Source organism: Ptychodera flava, assembly GCF_041260155.1.
Source record: "Ptychodera flava strain L36383 chromosome 23 unlocalized genomic scaffold, AS_Pfla_20210202 Scaffold_23__1_contigs__length_28996876_pilon, whole genome shotgun sequence".
NCBI lineage: Eukaryota > Metazoa > Hemichordata > Enteropneusta > Ptychoderidae > Ptychodera > Ptychodera flava.
The window spans coordinates 27,655,897-27,678,686 of NW_027248277.1; the positions used below are offsets into that span (position 1 = coordinate 27,655,897).

General features: G+C 35.3%; 1 long non-coding RNA gene and 1 pseudogene across 1 annotated transcript; one reads left to right on the forward strand and one right to left on the reverse strand.

Moving 5' to 3' along the window:
• LOC139123704 (ubiquitin-conjugating enzyme E2 Z-like) overlaps positions 1-22,790 on the reverse strand; it is a 585,434-nt pseudogene that overhangs the window by 443,444 nt on the left and 119,200 nt on the right.
• LOC139124197 (uncharacterized) lies at positions 16,182-19,395 on the forward strand. The gene is made up of 3 exons (XR_011549882.1): positions 16,182-16,531; positions 17,573-17,673; positions 18,448-19,395. It is a non-coding gene; the product is annotated as an uncharacterized lncRNA (long non-coding RNA).

Genomic DNA, 22,790 nt, shown 5'->3' on the forward strand with positions numbered 1-22,790 from the left:
AGAGCCATAACTCAGGCATGTTCCAACCGATTTTATTCAAAGTTGGTACAAGGACATTGACCAATGTCATAGATATGCACGTCAATTTGTTTTGTGATACGATCCAATATGGCTGCCAGGCGGCCATTTTATTACGATTTTTTCACGTACGGAGCCATTACTCAGGCATGTTTCGACCGATTTTATTCAGAGTTGGTACAAGGACATTGACCAATGTCATAGATATGCACGTCAATTTGTTTTGTGATACGATCCAAAATGGCTGCCAGGCGGCCATTTTATTACGATTTTTTCATGTACAGAGCCATTACTCAGGCACGTTTCAACCGATTTTATTCAAAGTTGGTACAAGCTTATTGACAAATGTCATAGCTGTGCACGGCAATTTGTTTTGTGATACGATCCAAAATGGCCGCTGTGCGGCCATTTTATTACGATTTTTTCATGTACAGAGCCATTACTCAGGCACGTTTCAACCGATTTTATTCAAAGTTGGTACAAGGACATTGACCTATGTCATACATATGCAAGTCAATCTGTTTTGTGATATGATCCAATATGGCCGCCAGGCGGCCATTTTATTACGATTTTTTCATGTACAGAGCCATTTCTCAGGCATATTTGCATGTTTCGACCAATTTTATTCAAACTTGGTACAAGGACATCGACCAATGTCATAGCTATGCACATCAATTATTTTGTGATGCGATCCTTTATGGCCACTGTGCGACCATTTTGTTACGATTTTTTCATGTCCTGAACCATAACTCAGACATGTATCAAGTGAATTTATTCAAAAGTATTTTTATCACAGACCTAATGAAGAGGACTCTATCCTCTCTGAGGACCTGTAATCAAAATACCCATTAACAAGTGGGGACTGTGTCATCAACGATGACTTGTTATTAAGCACCCCTGAAGATATGAATCTCAGGAATATAGCAACTGACCTTGTAAAAATAAATAATATTAATGAGGATGTATGCATATCGATGCTTTAATGTCTTAAGCACGTAGTGTGTAGCATTTTTAGCATTTCTATTATTTCCATCTTTCTTCATGTTTGGGTGTTATTCAATAGACCATATCCAAACTAGTCTCAATGGTAATCCAGTACAGTATTATTATCATTGTTATATAATGGTATAAAATCAAGCTATTCATGTTCAGTATTTTCTTTATGTGGAGGATTGTCAGTGATATTTCCATTTTGAAATGCAATTTCATCTGTATGGTAGATTAATTAGAAGATATCATATTACACTCACATTATTGGCATTATATATTGACTAGGCCGCATATTCAGATATACATGAATTTATACATCTCTATCATTTGAGTTCTTGCTTTTGCCAGATATGAGTGATTCATTTTTTCACCCACTCTTCATTTCCAATGAAGAACAAGGGTTTGATGTAAATCTCTGATTGTTTATCTTTATCCCCTATATTATGCCTGGTAGCATCGCAGGTAGCTATATCTGTGCAATTGTTGCCATACACAATTCCTTAATTCATACATATCGGAAAACAAACTTGATGAAAGTGATATATTTTGTTAGTAGCCATAAGTGAGCCATATATACACTGTTTTCTAATGTTGTAAATTGTTAGTCCCCACGGACACCGTCCGGGGGGACTTATAGGTTTGGTCATGTCCGTCCGTGTGTGCGTGCGTGCGTCTGTCCGTCCGTCCGTCCGTCCGTTCACGCAGATATCTCAGACATGCCCAGGTCAATTTCTTTCAAACTTTGCACAAGGATAGTACCCTACCCCATACAGATGCACGTCGATTTGTTTCACAATGCGATCAAATTTGGCCGTGTTAGAGGACTTTTTAGTTTTCATCTCCATAGACTCCTTGTATTAGGCAGTCTCCATAGACTCCCATGTATAAGGCAGACCATAGACTCCCATGTTTAAGGCAGTCCATAGACTCCCATGTATAAGGCAGTCCATAGACTCCCATGTATAAGGCCAAGAAAATAAAAATTTAGTTTCTCATCGTATTCATATTGCAAAAAGGATGCAGTGACACAGTTTTTAGTCCCCATGGATGAAGTCCAGGGGCTTATAGATTGGGTCATGTCCGTCCATGAGTCCATCCGTTCACGCAGGTATCTCAGATATTTTGACAAAATGTCACGTGACCTTGGTGACCTTTGACCTCAAATATATATATTTGTCCATAACTCAGTAACCACAAGTGCTACACCCTTCATATATGGTATGATGGGACAGCTTATGACGCCACATATTGTACCCCATTAATTATGCACATATCTAATTTTGAGCAAGCCAATCGAGCTAGAGGTCTGATATTTGGTATATAGGGATGATTTAGCAATACAATTTTTTTGACAAAATGTCACATGACCTTGGTGACCTTTGACCTCAAATATACATATTTGTCTATAGCTCAGTAACCACAAGTGTTTAACCCTTCTTATTGTATGGTATGATGGGACAGCTTATGACGCCACATATTGTACCTCATTCATTATGCACATATCTAATTTTGAGCAAGCCAATGGAGCTAAAGGTCTGATTTTTGGTATATAGGGATAACTTTGCAATACAATTTTTTTGACAAAATGTCACGTGACCTCGGTGATCGTGGACCTCAAATATACATATTTGTCCATAACTCAGTAACCACAAGTGCTACACCCTTCATGTATGGTATGATGGGACACTTTATGACGCCACATATTGTACCTCATTAATTATGTGCATATCTAATTTTGAGCGAGCCAATAGAGCTAGAGGTCTGATTTTTGGTATATAGGGATAACTTAGCAATACAATTTTTTTTCAAAATGTCATGTGACCTTGGTGACCTATGACCTCAAATATACATATTTGTCCACAACTCAGTAACCACAAGTGCCAAACCTTTCATATATGGTATGATGGGACATCTTATGACGCCACATATTGTACCTCATCAATTATGCACATATCTAATTTTGAGCGAGCCAATAGAGCTAGAGGTCTGATTTTTGGTATATAGGGATAACTTAGCAATACATTTTTTTTCAAAATGTCACGTGACCTTGATGACCTTAGACCTTGATTATACATATATATGCATAACTCAGTAACCACAAGTTCTATACGCTTCAATTTTGATAGGATATTAGACCTTCAGATTTCACATCTCGCACATATGTATTTCTTGGCTGGCCAACACAGCTAGAGGTCTGATCTTTTTTCCCGATTTAGAACCATAACTTAGACATGCCTCTTGTTATAAATTGGGAAAAATGACATAAACCTATGTGCCCATAGATGTGAACTTATACACTCCAGCGATACTTTTTAATGACCACATTTCCCTGCCCCATCAAGACTAATACTCCTTTTACAAGTGGGGACTGTGTCATTGACAATGACTTGTTTTTCTGTAGAATATAGTGTACTTATTGGATGTATTATAGTGACTTTGTCAAAGACGTGTGCCATATTGTGAAATATTGATGTTATGAATTGCTGACGAATTGATGATTTCTCAGTTGCTCTGTTTTACTTTATTACAGTAGGTCATTATGATGAGAGGTTTTCAGAATCAGAATCAAATCAGAAATTACACTGTTTCTGAACATATCTGTTTTGATATTTCAATTTATAAGAAAGGAAAAAATCTGATGTGTAATTCACTTATCAAAATTTTAGACCAACCAAGGTCAAAGGCTCATTGCTTAGCACGTAGTTTCCTTTTCATGGATAACATTGAAGTACGTTTTACAGTTTAGTTTGTATAACGTACAGTGTCTAAGTACCATGTTTAAGAATACAGTGTCTAGATGTGAAATGTATTCAAAATGTTTTACTTTTCATGAACATAAGAAGTTCATTTAGCAGAGTAGAATATGCTAATACAGTGTCCTTATAGTCTGCAGTTTAAAATCACTAAATGAACACAGTATCTATAGGAATTCACAGTATATATTGAACGTTAATACTAAAAATTGACATTGTTTTATACGAATTAGTTATCGGACTGAATACTTTACTCGTGAATTTTTAACATTTCATGTATGACTTGTTTTTATGTGATAATAAGTATTGGTTTACTTGTGTATTAAATGCATCACTGCAACGGATTATTTGAAATAACATGTGTATGCTACATATTCACTAAAATACATCATGTTATCTACCACTACTACTACTATTACTATTACTACTACTACTACTACTATAACTACCAAATCAAAATGCTTTTTAACCACTATAGTTTGTGTTAAGTTGCTACAAAGAGAAGCTTTCAAGTAGTCAACAAATGAAGCATGTGTTATTGCTTGCTATCTATTCTTTAATGTTTAGTGACTTTGTAGATGTAGGTTTCAGTAACATTTATAACATTCCTTTTCCAAAGTTTTGAAGTCTTTTCAAATGGACTTATCTTACTTTTCAATTACTTGATCAGAAACTATTATTTGATCCATAGACTATATGCGTGTATTTGGTCAATACAATAGTTACTATTTTTTTGTTTGCATTACTTGACGCATTTAAATTTATGTAATAAACAGAGTTGGTTGATGTTATGGTTTGTAGCATACTGTAGAGGATATTATACTTAAACTTATCCGTGAAAGAAATATTTAATGACATGAAGAATTGGTGATATTTGTTTGTTGAAAATACTGTGATCTCATCTTTGTAAAATGGTTACATTACATAAAAATGATTAGTCTTTTTTTAAAATCTATCACTACCAAATATAATGCCTTACAAGAGTCATGAAAAGATGAAATTTGTCAAAGCTATAAATACATAAAGACAAAAATGTATCCCTTGGGTGTTTAAAAACATTTATGATGCATTACTATTAACAGAGTTTAAGGGTGACATATTACACACCAAAGGGAGACCTGTGACTGTAGAAAAGCTCAGAGTAATGTTTAGTGTTTGAGTTTAAATATTATTTTTCAGTATGTGAAATATCCAATAATTCAGTCTGATTAATAAACTGTCACATTAAATCTCGAAATATGGCAGATATTTCACAACAAAGAAAAGATATTTTTTAAACATAGTGATTTTACTACTACTTGGTATTAATGAGAATAGCAATATTATATAACTTTTGGAAGAACATTTTTACAAATCATTTAAAGTATTTTTCAGTGAAACAAGGAATGTGGTTAAATCTTTGTTACCATAGAAATTTATTTTTGAATGACTTGATGAGAGAGTCTACATACTAAGCAGATGAAAGTTTGTAAATCCCTCAGTTGCTGATTACTTTGATAAACACATTTGTAGCAGGCATGTTGATTTGATTATCGTGCAATTTCCACTCACTGCTGGTACTTTTCAACTGTTCTAATTTCCAACATTTATTGACATTACAGTTTGACCATGTGTTTGTAACTGTTTGTAATTGTATAATTCAGAGATGATTATTAGAAATTTTGCCCTGCTGATTGATGCTTCTCGAGCTCGTTTCAAATCAACTGCAGTGTTTTTTCAAAGATTGTATGCAAGGAATTTTTATAGTGTAATTTTTGACAGATTATATTCAATAAAACGTTTCATTGGTGAAGGGATGAAATCTTTTAACAGATATATTTATTTAACTGATGTCCAGATTGTGAGTGATATGCTGTGAGATACCTTATAAAATGGGACAGCCTAGATTCCTTATAAGGAACACTGTAATTAAGGTGCCATTAACCTCTTGTGATTTACATCAAACCAAATGCTCCTCATTGAAACTTAGAGGCAATATTTGTTGCAGTCCAAGACTGAAAGTCAGGGTATATCGTGTATGAAAAACAGTTGATAAGAGATAATACCTGGTGTTGATTTCGTAGATATATTTTGCCATATCAAACAGCTTTACATACCGGTGAATCTGGCATTGAAATTTTTAAATAAACATGAACAAAATTGAAGGATATAAAGGCACATTTTCACACACTGTGGCAATAATCCCTCTCAGAAACATAAATATCAATAAGAGGTATCTGTTTAGCGGTTTTCAGTAGCATTCATTGTGTATAGAGATATGGTGTGTGTGTATCTTTGAACAATCTGAAATTAAAATGTTGTTCGGTTTTAGTTTTATCTCAGAGAAGTATATTACATTTGAATGGAGGTTCTCCTTCATCGATATTTCATACCTATAACAACATGAATCCCTTTCATTTTTTAATTTCAATCATTAAAGTTACCGAACCCTCTATACTCCATTTAGCCTCTGTTACCAGGGATACAATGTTCTCAGATGGAATTCAGTTGTATCAAAGTATGTAAAACACATAGAGATAGTAGACCAAGTTATGAAATGATTCTGCGTCACAAATGAACTCTCGCTTTTGTTTTAATTTTTTTTTTTTCAAAGCTACAAATGGAATCTGTGTTTTATCACAGATGTGTTTTGTGATTACACCTAGCTATCTGCCTTCCTTACATCTTCACTGTCATCCTCTTAGCCAATCGGCTCTTCTACCCATGACTGTTATCAATCCTCCTTCCCAGCCAATCAGCCACGTTTGCACACGACACTACATAATCAAGCCTTTGTCTCATCGCTCCCATTCATTCATTCATTCATTCATTCATTCAGCCGCTGGGTTCATGCCATACCATGTCGGTTATGTTCACTTCAGGTTTCAATCAAAAATGTCATTATCATTGTCATCATCTATAGCAATCAAACTTGTATGACACTTTTGGAGAAGTCAACGATTTTTCCACAAATTTTGTAAACTAAAACACAAACGAAATGAATGAAAAGCGGAAAAAGAAAAAATTAAGAAAAATGTTCACTTTTAAAATCAGTTTTAAAAATCACATTTACGTCCAAATGAATATTTTTATGCAATCACAAAGAGCAATCGTTGTTGAAATTGAAACGAAATATACTAATGTTATGCTGGACAAGTAATTTTAACGAGGCCGCCCGACTGTCCTGTTGTTCCTGAAGAAGCGCGTCAGTAAATTTAAACAAACATGTTTACCGGCACGTTTCACTTAGTTAACCGACAGAAACTGCATGAAAAGCCAATAAAACTAACTGTATTAGCATGAATTAATGCCTGTATTTTAGTCATCCTGAAGTCATCCTGAATTTTCCGTTTGACAGTTCGTTTTGCGGTTGGGGTTGCTTTCTTAATTTTCACTTGTTGAATGCTATCTAATTTCTTAGCTAATTTCATCAAAATTTTGTCTGCATTTTCTGAAAGAGTAATATGAGACATGTTCATATCGAGCAGGTGTAGGATAGGACTGCACACGTACAACAGTAAATCAATAATCAAAAATGTGAAAGCCAATGCAACTGCACAATGCGAGGTATGAGATTTAAGAAAAATCACTTTAAAAGAATTTGTCAGTTAGAAAGAATGACCTTGCATGCTCAGAAGCGAACACTACAACAGCAGCGTACCAGTGCCTTCCATATTTGGCACTGACTTCAGTCCCAAATTTGAACACAGAATCTACACCATCTTCGAACTTAACAGAATCTTTCTCAGAGACTCCAAACTTCTCATCGGTCACCAATATAGGCACACCCATTTCGGATTTTCTTCATTTGGAGCAATCTTCAGTTTCTTGGCAGCAGCAGCTACATCTCCAGAATCAATAACGAGCATCTTGGATCCGAGACAAAGAGCTAAATGCGATTTTTTCGGCGGTGAAAATTTTAACTCCTCTTACCAGCATTCCGACAGAACAAAGAATAATCTTTGAATAAGATGGCGCATCTCGTAAAATCTCGTTCACGCGCGATCGTAGTGCCCTCGTGCTTAATATAGAAAATGAACAAACGAAAGTCAATAATTTTACTTAATACGTATATTAAAATACTAACATTCAAATTCGATATAATCAGCACTTTTTACTCCAATTTAAAGTTTTATGACGGTTACTCGAAGCGATCGAACACTGATCAACACCCAGCATGCAGAGTACCGGATGTCCGCCATTTGAAATCAGGTACTCTCTAATTTCCACTCTCGAACAGGAGTTCTTATCGCGCGTACGCTAATAAGTATCTCTGGCACAGGCAGATTAATATTCATGTGACCTCGAGGTCATTGGAACGTCAATGAACTACTTTTTTACCTGTCGCGCACTGTAGCTATGGTATTGCCACAGTAACGCGTGGCAGTTCAAATTCATTCCAGCACGCGTACAGTTATCTACAAATTCAAATAAAAATGTTATTTTCTCTTTTCAGTGTTTATTTATTGTTCTTTCTTTAGTATTTATATATACGGCCTTGGTAAATAACTTCGAGTGCAGGAGGGGTCACAATTCAAGAAAATACATCATCAGCAGACGATACAGGGGATTCGCCCAAAGGTCAGAACAGGTCAAAGCCTTGTTTCTTCCCGAATAATTACACGATTTAAAAGTAGTTCCAATGCTAATTATATTTTTCCAGTTCGTGTTTTGCTATAAACTTATAGTAATTTGTTTTCAAACCGATGAACATTTTTGCATCGAGGATGGACTTTGTATTTTCGGCGAGATCGTATCGGTGTTGGTTTTCGAGCTGACTTCCGGTTTGCGGATCAGTATGTGGTGATTTACCACGTAAACAAGACACCTGTGGCAGAGTCATTATCGGCGACAGCGCAAGGAATTGTGGGAAAGACACGCCGATAAGAACTCTGCGGTGGAGATTGTCTAATTTCTTCTAACGTCCGTACGTAGTACTTACCCTGCAGTAATCGGTTAGCGACAGAGTACTTTATGATCCAAAATGTCAAATTTACAAACAACTCTTTCACATGATGATCTTGCTCCAAGATCAGGAAATCGGCAAGAACGAAGTTACAGCAACATAGTTTCGCCGTCAACTCCTCGCTCACGTTTTCACGATATCGGTAAGTACATATACAACGTTTTTACATGTGCAGTATGTTACTGTATGAGTCACGCATGCGAAATAATGATACATGTATCGATGTTTGGCTTTTTCAGCTGTAGCTTCTGTTATACTACTATCACTTAACGACGAACAATGATGTAAAAACGAACACGGACGAGTTTAATTTGCCGTTTTTCCCTTAAAGTCGTAATCGGGACCGAAGCACCCTCGTTAAACGGTTACTTGTGAATCGTACCGTGATGCTCTTTGTGGTAGCTCCATGATCGTACTCAGGCTTATGCATAGAGAGCCTTCATTCGTAGTTTCTTTTGTACCCAAAAGTTTTTTTCGACACGTTATTTTCAGTGATTATTACATTTGCAGATCAGAACGGAGGAAATGGTCGTGAGCAAAAATATATGCCAATTAGAGTCAACTCACTGGGACATGTTAGACCAAGACACTACAGGAAGAGTTACATGCTCAAGTACAGCCAGCGGAGATCGTTAGCAGAACTTCCAAGAGAAGTTTTAACACAAAGCGAAGGGACATCGATACAAGGCTGTGACCAGTCTACCAGAGCAACAGAACATCTGTCGAAAGTCCGAAGTATGACTGTGATGATTCAGCCCATGGCATTGACTGTAATGACTTGACAATGACTGGATGCCCAGAACAGTCCTCAAATTCCGAATCTGAACCACAAGGAGGAGGGTCATATGTGAACTCATCAACTGTTTGTAATGAACATGTTACAGCAGAAAATGACTCTGTAGAGCAAAATGGCAATGACAATGTATTTGACAACTTCCATGATAATGATTTTTTTTTAATGAGGAAAAATGGAAAGAACTGACGAAAGGTACTGCAGCAGGTGAGGAGAATGATGAGATCTCTGATGATGAATGTTTGGAGGAGATAAATACTTTTGAATCAAATATCCCTCCAAAAGATCAACCCATTTATCCAGGCCACTTTCTGACCATTTAACATTCTCTTCTTTTAATTCTTGTTTATTCAATGACACACTCCATCACTGGTATTCAACTTCAAGATCTTCTCACTCTGATATCTCTGCATTCAATGTCAGTCCATCCAGCTTACTCGAGCATTGCAAAATTCAAGAAATTTTTTTCAAGTATGAAATCTGGGATTGTTAAACATTACTACTGCAGTTCCTGTTTGCTTGCAGTTGGGGAAGATATGATTGTGTGTCCAAATACAGCATGTGGTAAAGCCTTAAACTTAAAAAATGCTAAGTCATATTTAATTGAGTTACCAATTGATGGACAATCGAGAAAATTATTTCAACGTTCAGACTTTCCACAATTGCTTCAACATAGATTTAATCGCAAAAAGAAAAAGTCTGACAATTTTGAAGATATTTATGATGGTCAGGTTTATAAAAAATATCAAAACCTGGTGGACCTCTGTCGTCAGAATATCCCTATAACATTTCATTTACATGGAATACTGATGGTGTGCCAATTTTTAAAAGTTCCAAATTTTCCATCTGGCCAATGTACTCAATGATTAATGAACTTCCATTCAAGCATAGGAAAATGAAGGAAAATTTGATTTTGTGCGGTCTTTGGTTTGGAGATAGTAAACCTCTGATAACAACATTTGCACAGCCTACACTAGAAAAGCTAAACATGCTAGAAGAAAAGGGAGTTGAAGTCTTGGTAAATAATCAGAATGTAATATGCAGAGCCTTTTCAATCTGTGGTACAGCTGATCTGCCAGCTAAGAGTATGGCTATGATTTTTGTTCAGTTCAACGGGTCATACAGTTGTCCAAAATGTCTTCAGAAGGGAGAAACAGCTTTCACAAGGGAAGATAGAAGGGGCCATGTACATGTATTTCCCTTTCAAAAAGAAAATCCATTGGGAACTGCACGGCAGGCAAACAGTTGCTGGCAATTGGCATTGGATGCTATTCATAAGAGAAGTGCAGTGAATGGTATCAAAGGACCAAGTTTTCTCATGAAACTGAAATCATATGACTATGTGTGTAGTACCAGCATTGATTATATGCACTGTGTATTGTTAGGGGTTACAAAACTCCTTTTGAAACTCTGGTTTTCATCATCATATTCTGGTCAACCTTTCTCGCTATCAGCGTTTGTTGATCTGGTAGACAATCGCCTCAAAGAAATACGACCTACATACAATATCACACGTTTACCTCGGTCAATAAGTGAGCATTTGAAATACTGGAAAGCATCTGAACTTCGATCTTGGTTGTTTTTCTATTCACTACCTTTACTTTTTGATATAATGCCAGAATATTATTTTTACCATTATTCCACATTTGTTGAAGCCATCTGGTTTCTGTCTCAGGACTCCCTATCAGAAGTTGATTTAAATAAAAGTCAGAGGTTAATAAAACTATTTTGTGTACACGTTTGAGCCCTTGTATGGAGCAAGGTATTTGACCCTAAATCTACATTCCCTTTTACATTTACCTGATTGTGTACGGGACCTTGGACCATTATGGGCTTATTCGTGTTTCCCTTTTGAAGATGCAAATGGAGAATTACTTAAACTATATCATGGAACTCAATCCATTGATATTCAAATTATCAGTTCTGTTAACATTATACAAATGTTACCGTATGTGACAGAGAGTGTTCCAATTGAATCAAAAGCATATGCTGTTTTACAGAAACTGAAGAGAAAGAAAAAGTTAAAATTAACATCGCATTAAGATTTTGATATATTTTCTCTTGGGAGAGACTATCGTAAAGCGTTACCCATAAATCAATATCAGAAAGTTGTACATTTGTTGGGCAAAGTTCCAGAGAACTTAGTGTATTATAATCGCATCAAGTTACGCAACCAAATAATTCATTCAACAGATTACCATAGAGTACAGGCAAGGAACTCTTACACAGTGAAGTATATCGGAACAGCTGACAACACAGTTCACTTTGGTCATGTCAAATACTTTGCAGTGGAAAGACCACGTTGTAATTGTGCAGATCAAATATGCATGTGCAAATCCATGACAATGGTTTTTATTTCTCGATTGAAATGCTTTCCAACAAACCGTGGACAATTAATTCAGCAAAAAAACCAAATATTATGGATGTGAAGCTGAGATATATTCATGGTATAGAAAAGGAAACTGCTATTGTTGATGTAATCTTGATTCGTAACATCTTGTCACTGTGCATAGAAGTATCATTTGGTGAGTCAGGTTCTTTTGTATGTGAATTTCCTAATTTCTTGGAAACTGACTTAGATTTGTCTGACAAAATGTGTGCACATTTTAACACCCCCAGTTTTGAAAACTCAATAAATATACTATTTTGTTATTAAATGTAGAGTGCAAACATGTGTATTCTTTATTCATGCATATGATATACATCTATACAGAAGCCAGCTGGGCACACATGTTCGTGTCATTTGGCTGCACAAGTTAAATTTGCCCTGTAACCGTGCAGCCTTGAATTCTTAGGCCATTCTGTACAGTGCTGTGACCATTGTATTTACGTAAGCCTTCCATGGCAAACATACCACAAAACAATCTGCAACTTTGTTTACTTTAGTTTTGTGGTAGACATACCAAGAGAAAGATTGCTAATCACCACAAGTGCACCACTAGTGGTGACTATCGGCGCAGGATGGATAGAGTGTTGTGGCACACAAAAGTATGCGTGTATGTTTACCCAGAGCTTGCTGCATGTTTACCACAAAAAATCTGTTTCGTACGGGAAGCTAAAAGAATTTTAGAATTTGGTTTTAGCTATGACAGAAATTTTCAATGTAAACTTTGGGGTAAGGGGTAAGTTTTGGTTATATATCATGAAAACTATGCAAGATATTGCATGTTACAATATGTCATTCTGAAGATTAGTAAATTATCTTTCTAATGATACCTAAGAAGCCAGGTTATATTCAAAAACAAGCTCAGCAGATAACGTATAAGAAGAAAAATTTAACAAAAATGCATGCAAATCTGCAACACTGTTATTTTGCGGTACCCTTCAAAATATGACTGTTACAGCTGTAGATTCCTAATATTTTTTCTGTTAAAAGTCTATTTCATATTTCTGACATGTCCCTGTACAAAATAAAACAGATTTAAAAGCAAAAACGACCAGAGTTTTTGTGTCAAGCTAAAAAACTTGTAGAATTTGGTTTTAGCTTTGACTGCAATTTTCAATGTAAACTTTGGGCTATGGGGTAAGTTTTGGTTATATATCATGAAAACTATAGAAGATATTGCATGTTACAATATGTCATTCTGAATATTAGTGAATTATGTTTCTAATGATACCTAAGAAGCCAGGTTATATTCAAAAACAAGCTCAGCAGATAACGCATAAGAAGAAAAATTTAACAAAAATGCATGCAAATCTGCAACACCGTGATTTTGCGGTACCATTCAAAATATGACTGTTACAGCTGTAGATTCCTAATATTTTTCTGTTAAAAGTCTATTTCATATTTCTGACATGTCCCTGTACCAAATAAAACAGATTTAATAGCAAAAAGGGCCAGAGTTTTGTGTCAAGCTAAAAAAATTGTAAAATTTGGTTTTAGCTATGACAGAATTTTCGATGTAAACTTTGGGGTAAGGGGTAAGTTTGGGTTACATATCATGAAAACTATAGAAGATATTGCATGTTACAATATATCATTCTGAAGATTAGTACATTATCTTTCCAATGATACCTAACAAGCCAGGTTATATTGAAAAACAAGCTCAGCAGATAACTTATAGGAAGACAGTTTTAACAAAAATGCATGCAAATCTGCAACACTGTTATTTTGCGGTACCCTTCAAAATATGACTGTTACAGCTGTAGATTCCCAATATTTTTTCTGTTAAAAGTCTATTTCATATTTCTGACATGTCCCTGTATGAAATAAAACAGATTTCAGACAAAGCATTGCATTTTTTATTATGCCTAGCTAAAAAATTGGTAGAATTTGAGATTTACTGTAATTTGCAATGTTAAATTTTGGGGTAAGGGGTAAGTTTTTGTTATATTTGACAAAAACTGTAGAAGATATTGCATAGTACAATATGTCATCTTAAAGAAGTATAAACCCCTTTCTAATGATACCAAACAAGTGAGGTTATGTTAAAAAATGAGCTCAGCACATGACTTACAAGAAGACAGATTTGACGAAAATGCATTGGCTTGGAAAATCGTGATTTTGCGGTACCCTTCAAAACATGACCATAACAGCTATTCCATCCCTATATTTTTTCTGTTAAAATTCCATTTCGTATTCTAGGGATCCCAAGGCTTCTGAAAAATACAGGTTTGTTATCCTGTGGGGGGGGGTGCACGTAGACCCCCTCTAGCCCACGGACTATAAGGCAATACTTAGTAAAAATATGCTTTCTGAATTAAATTGCAGAGTTTTTAATGGTTTTTCAACAGTCCCTATACACTCATAGATGCCATGTATGAGATAGGATAGACAAATAACATCCATTTGGCAAATTTGCAGATTCCGTATGTTTTAGTTTGTTGCAAGTGAGGTTTACATGTACATGTACATATGCATACATTAACTTGACTGCCTGCTAGTACTTGCATGCTGTAGATCATATACACATACAGTTTCCTCTACAACAACAGGATTAAGACGTAAATCCACAATACACGCTGGTATATAGGTTTCAAGGCGTTGTCTTAATTTGACATTGAAACTATGAGGAAATATGCAATGTCATTTTTGAGGGCAATTTTTGCCATTTTTGGTCAAAAAATATGATTCTTAAAATACTCATCTGATAGCTTTTGTTGACATGTTCTTAGGGATGATTTTAGTGTGGTATATGTTTAAATTATGATGAAATTGTCAATTGTGTATGTTTGCAGCTATTTTTGCCATTTTTTTGTCTGGCCTCTGAAATGAGCAATCAAAGATTTTCACCTTCTTCTTCCACACTTTGCATTACAAAGATAATTTGCATATTGTCAAAAATGTTACCGTAAACTTGTTAACATCCCATGAAATACTGTATTGGATTAATTGATTGAGCTTTGATGAACACTATGAAGACAGAGCATCTGTATTATTAAAGGCACTTTTCATGTTCACGATCCCTGGGATCACGTTTGTTCTAGTCTGTAAGACTAACAGATTATGAAGGTGTGATAGCCTTTTGTTTTCCATTGAAATTGTAATCATTTAGGTACATTTTCTGATAAGACAATCTGTTGCCAACACAGGCCTTTTAGTGTGTTTTTGCTATCCTATTACCAATTATATATACGATGCATTATCCGAGTCAGAGCTAAGTTCCAGCCTTTACATTGCTTGTATGAATCTTTTAGCTGACTATCATATGTAAATCTTCATCCATAGTTCATAGGACATTTAAATAGCGTATCACATCACCTTTGTGGTTTTCCTACACTGCAAAATAGAGTGCACTGAACTGTTTTCAGATATGTATGCTGATAATATAAGCATTTACATAATTTTACACAAACTAAGGGATAAGATTTTTCATAAGGATTTTGATTAGATTGTTTAAATGGTGGTTAAATATTTCTGTGTATTACTTCAAATTTGTTGTCTGCTTTTGGCAAAGTCTGGTGTTTGAACCAAAACACATACAATTCAATAAATTAATAAATATTATTTGTACATCATACGATATGACAATATCTCATGGACAACATCTCAATAGCAGATGATGAACTAGAAGACAGCTATTATAAGCATTTAGAATATTTACTGAATATATTCATTTTTATAATTGCCAAGTGTTTTAATTTTGTTTTGGAATGCTATGTCAGTCACTGTGTATTGAAATTGTGACTAGATCTGTCATTTGTGCTATACAAGGAGCAACTTAAATATTGTTTGACATTCTCAAATGTTGGAAATGGAGAGATACTCATTTTAGGTCTCATATCAAAATAGAGAAGACCAATGTTATAATTTTGTATCTTTGAAAAGTATACAGAACATAACAAATCATGTACACTACTGTTTTCAAAAGAAGAATACTGGTATTCTCTTTGTGATGTTTCATCCAATATATGGTAATATTATGTTAGCACGCTTTTGTAAAGTTCAAGCCTATCACATGATCTTTGTATGTATATTTTGCATGCAATTCTTTTATGGTGGTGTTTTCAAATATGAACACAGGACATAACATTTATTCTTTGACAATAGTATCCCCATAACTGCATTTTTGCTGGTTTATCTTTTATTTATCTATTGTCTACACCATAATGTATTTCTGTCTAAATAGCCATTTAACCATGTATGATAATGACAAAATATTGTTGAAGGTGAGGTTCATCAAAATTATTCCATCTCTGGTTTGTTGCCCATAAAAATGGTTCCTTGTGCTTGCCAAGTTTATTTATATAGGTCTATTCAAGCCAGGCTCATTTGTATAGAGTTAAAAGTAAATTTATCTGATTTATGGTAACTTGTACAAGATTTGCTCTCTTCCTATATACCCAAGAGTACTCCTTCAATCTGGGCTGCAATTAAAGGCCATACAAATGTAAGGAGAATTTAGACCTGTGTTTGTGCACAGAAAGATGTAGATATGTATAGCTAAGTTGATTAAGATATACTAGCTTATTTATTTTTGCCCTTTCCTCTAGGACAAGAATAATCCTCTAACCTGGGCAGCACAGAAAGGTCATACAGATGTGGTGAGGATTCTGATTGATGCTGGTGCAAACAAAGCGGCATGTGGTAAGGTAAGTCACTACTGTTTGGAGTTTAATCTACATGGGATACAGTCTGTATTAATACAAAGTTTGGTGTAAGGAGATTTTCCTGTTTATTTTTTCCACTCTCTGATACTTTCATTGGAATAAATATATGTTTCTGTTAAATAAATAAAACGCTTGTAGTATACGTACAATTCAGCCGTGTTGTATCGCCATGAAGACAAGCCTGTCTTTTGATAAAACCTCGAAGAAACTCTGCACAAAACCTAAAGAAGAAGGGCAACATATATACATGTATTGCTGCACTTCAAATGACATTCAATCCTAGTGACGTCACTTGATCTGTAAGTAACAGTGTCATACAAGAAAGGGAAAGTAGTCAACAATTATATGAATTGATACATCCAAAGTATGTATTGATTTAGGTTGTTACCTTAGAATGAGTTCTTAGTTTATTTTTCTTTTACATTTCTTTACTTTAAATCATTCTGTTTTATCAAAACAATTATGGTCTCTTTATTCCTCCTTACAGTCCACATAACTTATTACATTCTAATGTTAACGAACACAAGCCGCACATTCTTTTCTGTCACAGTTTCAAGATAGTATGCTCTTCTGCTATCAAAATTATATTGAATGAATATGACAAAAATAACTCCCGTGGATTCTTTGTGTCAGGCTTCTCAACAAATATCATCACTGTATCTTTGTTACACTACATTAATTAGATTATGAAATTTTCAATTAACAGAAGAATTTTTTTCTAGTTAAGTATGACAATCATATTCACGAAATATGCACATCTCGGGAATACTTAAACGTACATACTCAAAAGATAGCATGTGCAGTGTGGATGAGCATCTGCTGTGTTGGTGCTACAGAACACTTAGGGACGTGGAAAAACCCCTATTGAAATATTTATGATTGTAAATTATATATAATATGTTTTTGTTAAAAGTGAAAATCGCCAACACATCATGATGTTATGTTAACATTGTTATAACTTTTATCTCCTTGTTACTCAGCTTGTTTGTCCATAGTACATTCCTATATACCTTTCTTTCACAGGATGGAAAGACAGCACTTAGATGGGCTATTTATAAAGGTCACACTGAGGTGGCAAAGCTGTTGACAGATGCAAAGATTTTAAAAGAGTAAACGAAATCCTGGTAGGTGAGAATCCATCCATACGTACATAAGAATGTTTATTTTACTTTAATTTGAGTTGCAGAAAAACATTGCTACATGTAGAATCCTAATATCAACTCAATTTATTTGACATGGCTGCTAACCATTGGTAAATATATGTGTTAATAATATCAGATTGGCAAATGCTATATTTTCTATGTGTCCAATAACTTTCTTGTAAAAAATTGTTGGAAGATGTTTGCACAGATGGATATTAAGATTTCTAACCAATTCAATTGACTTGCATGAAGAAAATCATAAAAATATCATTGAAATAAATAATTTTCTCGAAAGGTTAACTTGATTTAAATATTGTAGTACCATGGGCTATTTTGAAAAAAAAAATTAAATAGTGGTGTCACATTGTTATATTTTGGAGTAAAACGGCAAATTTCTGCTAACACAAAAGAAAAAGGAAAAATTGCCCACTCAGTAGTATTTCTTTAAAAATAGTATTTGTGTCATCATTGCTTGTCAATCAACATATCTATTATATTAGTCCATATATTTTTTAATAATTTCTAGAAAAAAAACGTTTTCGTATCGAACCATATACTTTCAAGTAATGACAGTGTTCCCATACTAATTCTTGAAGGCTGGATGAGCTAGCTGTATGAGGTTTAAGGGTGGGGTAAATCTTCTAACATTAGCAAATAATATTTGCCATAGTAGTAAAAATCAAAATATTCTTAAATGTTCAGTCATTACTATAATGGTTCAATAACTTAAATATATTAATTATTTTACATTTACAGAATTTTTCTGGACCCGGTGCGATTCAACCTACCAGTATAAACAAACTTGGTCTCTGTCTACCTCAATAGGTTAGTAGAAGGATTCAATCACAACAAGGAACAGTGTAATGTAAGATACAAAGATTGTGTTTCTCCAGAACCGTGATAAATCACCATTTGTTTGTAAATGGAAAAATTGTTTTCACCGTACAAGAAGTGATTTGAGAGTGTACTCATTTTAACGTATCCAAAATGTCATAAAGTTGTGAACATGATATCGTGTGCGTCATCATTAATTACTTACAATGATGAATTTTTGTGCTGTGAAAGGAACAGTTTTTTACCCCTAAATATGAGATGTATGGCAGTACTCTATTTTCAATCAATATCTAAAAGTAGTTAACGAACATTGAAAAAAATGATACTGGGATATATGCATGGTAATCAGTAGCAGTGTTGCCATTTTAGTATTTCTATTTAAATCTTTCAACATACAGAGGCACCGTACAATACAGAAAACAATATAAACAAAGTTCGATGATAATTCAGTATAGTGTTATTAGTCCCCACGGACACCGTCCGGGGGACTTATAGGTTTGGTCATGTCCGTGCGTGTGTCCGTGCGTGTGTCCGTGCGTGCGTGCGTGCGTGCGTCCGTGCGTCCGTCCGTCCGTCCGTTCACGCAGATATCTCTGAGATGCCTGGAGCGATTTCATTCAAACTTGATACAAGGATTACTTCATATGTCATACAGATGCACGTCAATTTGTTTTGTGATACGATCCAATATGGCCGCCAGGCGGCCGTTTTATTACGATTTTTTCATGTACAGAGCCATAACTCAGGCATGTTCCAACCGATTTTATTCAAAGTTGGTACAAGGACATTGACCAATGTCATAGATATGCACGTCAATTTGTTTTGTGATACGATCCAATATGGCCGCCAGGCGGCCATTTTATTACGATTTTTTCATGTACGGAGCCATTACTCAGGCATGTTTCCACCGATTTTATTCAGAGTTGGTACAAGGACATTGACCAATGTCATAGATATGCACATCAATTTGTTTTGTGATACGATCCAAAATGGCTGCCAGGCGGCCATTTTATTACGATTTTTTCATGTACAGAGCCATTACTCAGGCACGTTTCAACCGATTTTATTCAAAGTTGGTACAAGCTTATTGACAAATGTCATAGCTGTGCACGGCAATTTGTTTTGTGATACGATCCAAAATGGCCGCTGTGCGGCCATTTTATTAGGATTTTTTTCATGTACAGAGCCATTACTCAGGCACGTTTCAACCGATTTTATTCAAAGTTGGTACAAGGACATTGACCTATGTCATACATATGCAAGTCAATCTGTTTTGTGATATGATCCAATATGGCCGCCAGGCGGCCATTTTATTACGATTTTTTCATGTACAGAGCCATTTCTCAGGCATATTTGCATGTTTCGACCAATTTTATTCAAACTTGGTACAAGGACATCGACCAATGTCATAGCTATGCACATCAATTTATTTTGTGATGCGATCCTTTATGGCCACTGTGCGACCATTTTGTTACGATTTTTCATGTCCTGAACCATAACTCAGACATGTATCAAGTGAATTTATTCAAAAGTATTTTTATCACAGACCTAATGAAGAGGACTCTATCCTCTCTGAGGACCTGTAATCAAAATACCCATTAACAAGTGGGGACTGTGTCATCAACGATGACTTGTTATTAAGCACCCCTGAAGATATGAATCTCAGGAATATAGCAACTGACCTTGTAAAATAAATAATATTAATGAGGATGTATGCATATCGATGCTTTAATGTCTTAAGCACGTAGTGTGTAGCATTTTTAGCATTTCTATTATTTCCATCTTTCTTCATGTTTGGGTGTTATTCAATAGACCATATCCAAACTAGTCTCAATGGTAATCCAGTACAGTATTATTATCATTGTTATATAATGGTATAAAATCAAGCTATTCATGTTCAGTATTTTCTTTATGTGGAGGATTGTCAGTGATATTTCCATTTTGAAATGCAATTTCATCTGTATGGTAGATTAATTAGAAGATATCATATTACACTCACATTATTGGCATTATATATTGACTAGGCCGCATATTCAGATATACATGAATTTATACATCTCTATCATTTGAGTTCTTGCTTTTGCCAGATATGAGTGATTCATTTTTTCACCCACTCTTCATTTCCAATGAAGAACAAGGGTTTGATGTAAATCTCTGATTGTTTATCTTTATCCCCTATATTATGCCTGGTAGCATCGCAGGTAGCTATATCTGTGCAATTGTTGCCATACACAATTCCTTAATTCATACATATCGGAAAACAAACTTGATGAAAGTGATATATTTTGTTAGTAGCCATAAGTGAGCCATATATACACTGTTTTCTAATGTTGTAAATTGTTAGTCCCCACGGACACCGTCCGGGGGGACTTATAGGTTTGGTCATGTCCGTCCGTGTGTGCGTGCGTGCGTCTGTCCGTCCGTCCGTCCGTCCGTTCACGCAGATATCTCAGACATGCCCAGGTCAATTTCTTTCAAACTTTGCACAAGGATAGTACCCTACCCCATACAGATGCACGTCGATTTGTTTCACAATGCGATCAAATTTGGCCGTGTTAGAGGACTTTTTAGTTTTCATCTCCATAGACTCCTTTGTATAAGGCTGTCTCCATAGACTCCCATGTATAAGGCAGACCATAGACTCCCATGTTTAAGGCAGTCCATAGACTCCCATGTATAAGGCAGTCCATAGACTCCCATGTATAAGGCCAAGAAAATAAAAATTTAGTTTCTCATCGTATTCATATTGCAAAAAGGATGCAGTGACACAGTTTTTAGTCCCCATGGATGAAGTCCAGGGGGCTTATAGATTGGGTCATGTCCGTCCGTGAGTCCATCCGTTCACGCAGGTATCTCAGATATTTTGACAAAATGTCACGTGACCTTGGTGACCTTTGACCTCAAATATATATATTTGTCCATAACTCAGTAACCACAAGTGCTACACCCTTCATATATGGTATGATGGGACAGCTTATGACGCCACATATTGTACCTCATTAATTATGCACATATCTAATTTTGAGCAAGCCAATCGAGCTAGAGGTCTGATATTTGGTATATAGGGATGATTTAGCAATACAATTTTTTTTGACAAAATGTCACATGACCTTGGTGACCTTTGACCTCAAATATACATATTTGTCTATAGCTCAGTAACCACAAGTGTTTAACCCTTCTTATTGTATGGTATGATGGGACAGCTTATGACGCCACATATTGTACCTCATTCATTATGCACATATCTAATTTTGAGCAAGCCAATGGAGCTAAAGTCTGATTTTTGGTATATAGGGATAACTTTGCAATACAATTTTTTGACAAAATGTCACGTGACCTCGGTGATCGTGGACCTCAAATATACATATTTGTCCATAACTCAGTAACCACAAGTGTTACACCCTTCATGTATGGTATGATGGGACACTTTATGACGCCACATATTGTACCTCATTAATTATGTGCATATCTAATTTTGACCGAGCCAATAGAGCTAGAGGTCTGATTTTTGGTATATAGGGATAACTTAGCAATGCAATTTTTTTCAAAATGTCATGTGACCTTGGTGACCTATGACCTCAAATATACATATTTGTCCACAACTCAGTAACCACAAGTGCCAAACCTTTCATATATGGTATGATGGGACACCTTATGACGCCACATATTGTACCTCATCAATTATGCACATATCTAATTTTGAGCGAGCCAATAGAGCTAGAGGTCTGATTTTTGGTATATAGGGATAACTTAGCAATACAATTTTTTTTCAAAATGTCACGTGACCTTGATGACCTTAGACCTTGATTATACATATATATGCATAACTCAGTAACCACAAGTTCTATAAGCTTCAATTTTGATAGGATATTAGACCTTCAGATTTCACATCTCGCACATATGTATTTCTTGGCTGGCCAACACAGCTAGAGGTCTGATCTTTTTTCCCGATTTAGAACCATAACTTAGACATGCCTCTTGTTATAAATTGGGAAAAATGACATAAACCTATGTGCCCATAGATGTGAACTTATACACTCCAGCGATACTTTTTAATGACCACATTTCCCTGCCCCATCAAGACTAATACTCCTTTTACAAGTGGGGACTATGTCATTGACAATGACTTGTTTTTCTGTAGAATATAGTGTACTTATTGGATGTATTATAGTGACTTTGTCAAAGACGTGTGCCATATTGTGAAATATTGATGTTATGAATTGCTGACGAATTGATGATTTCTCAGTTGCTCTGTTTTACTTTAT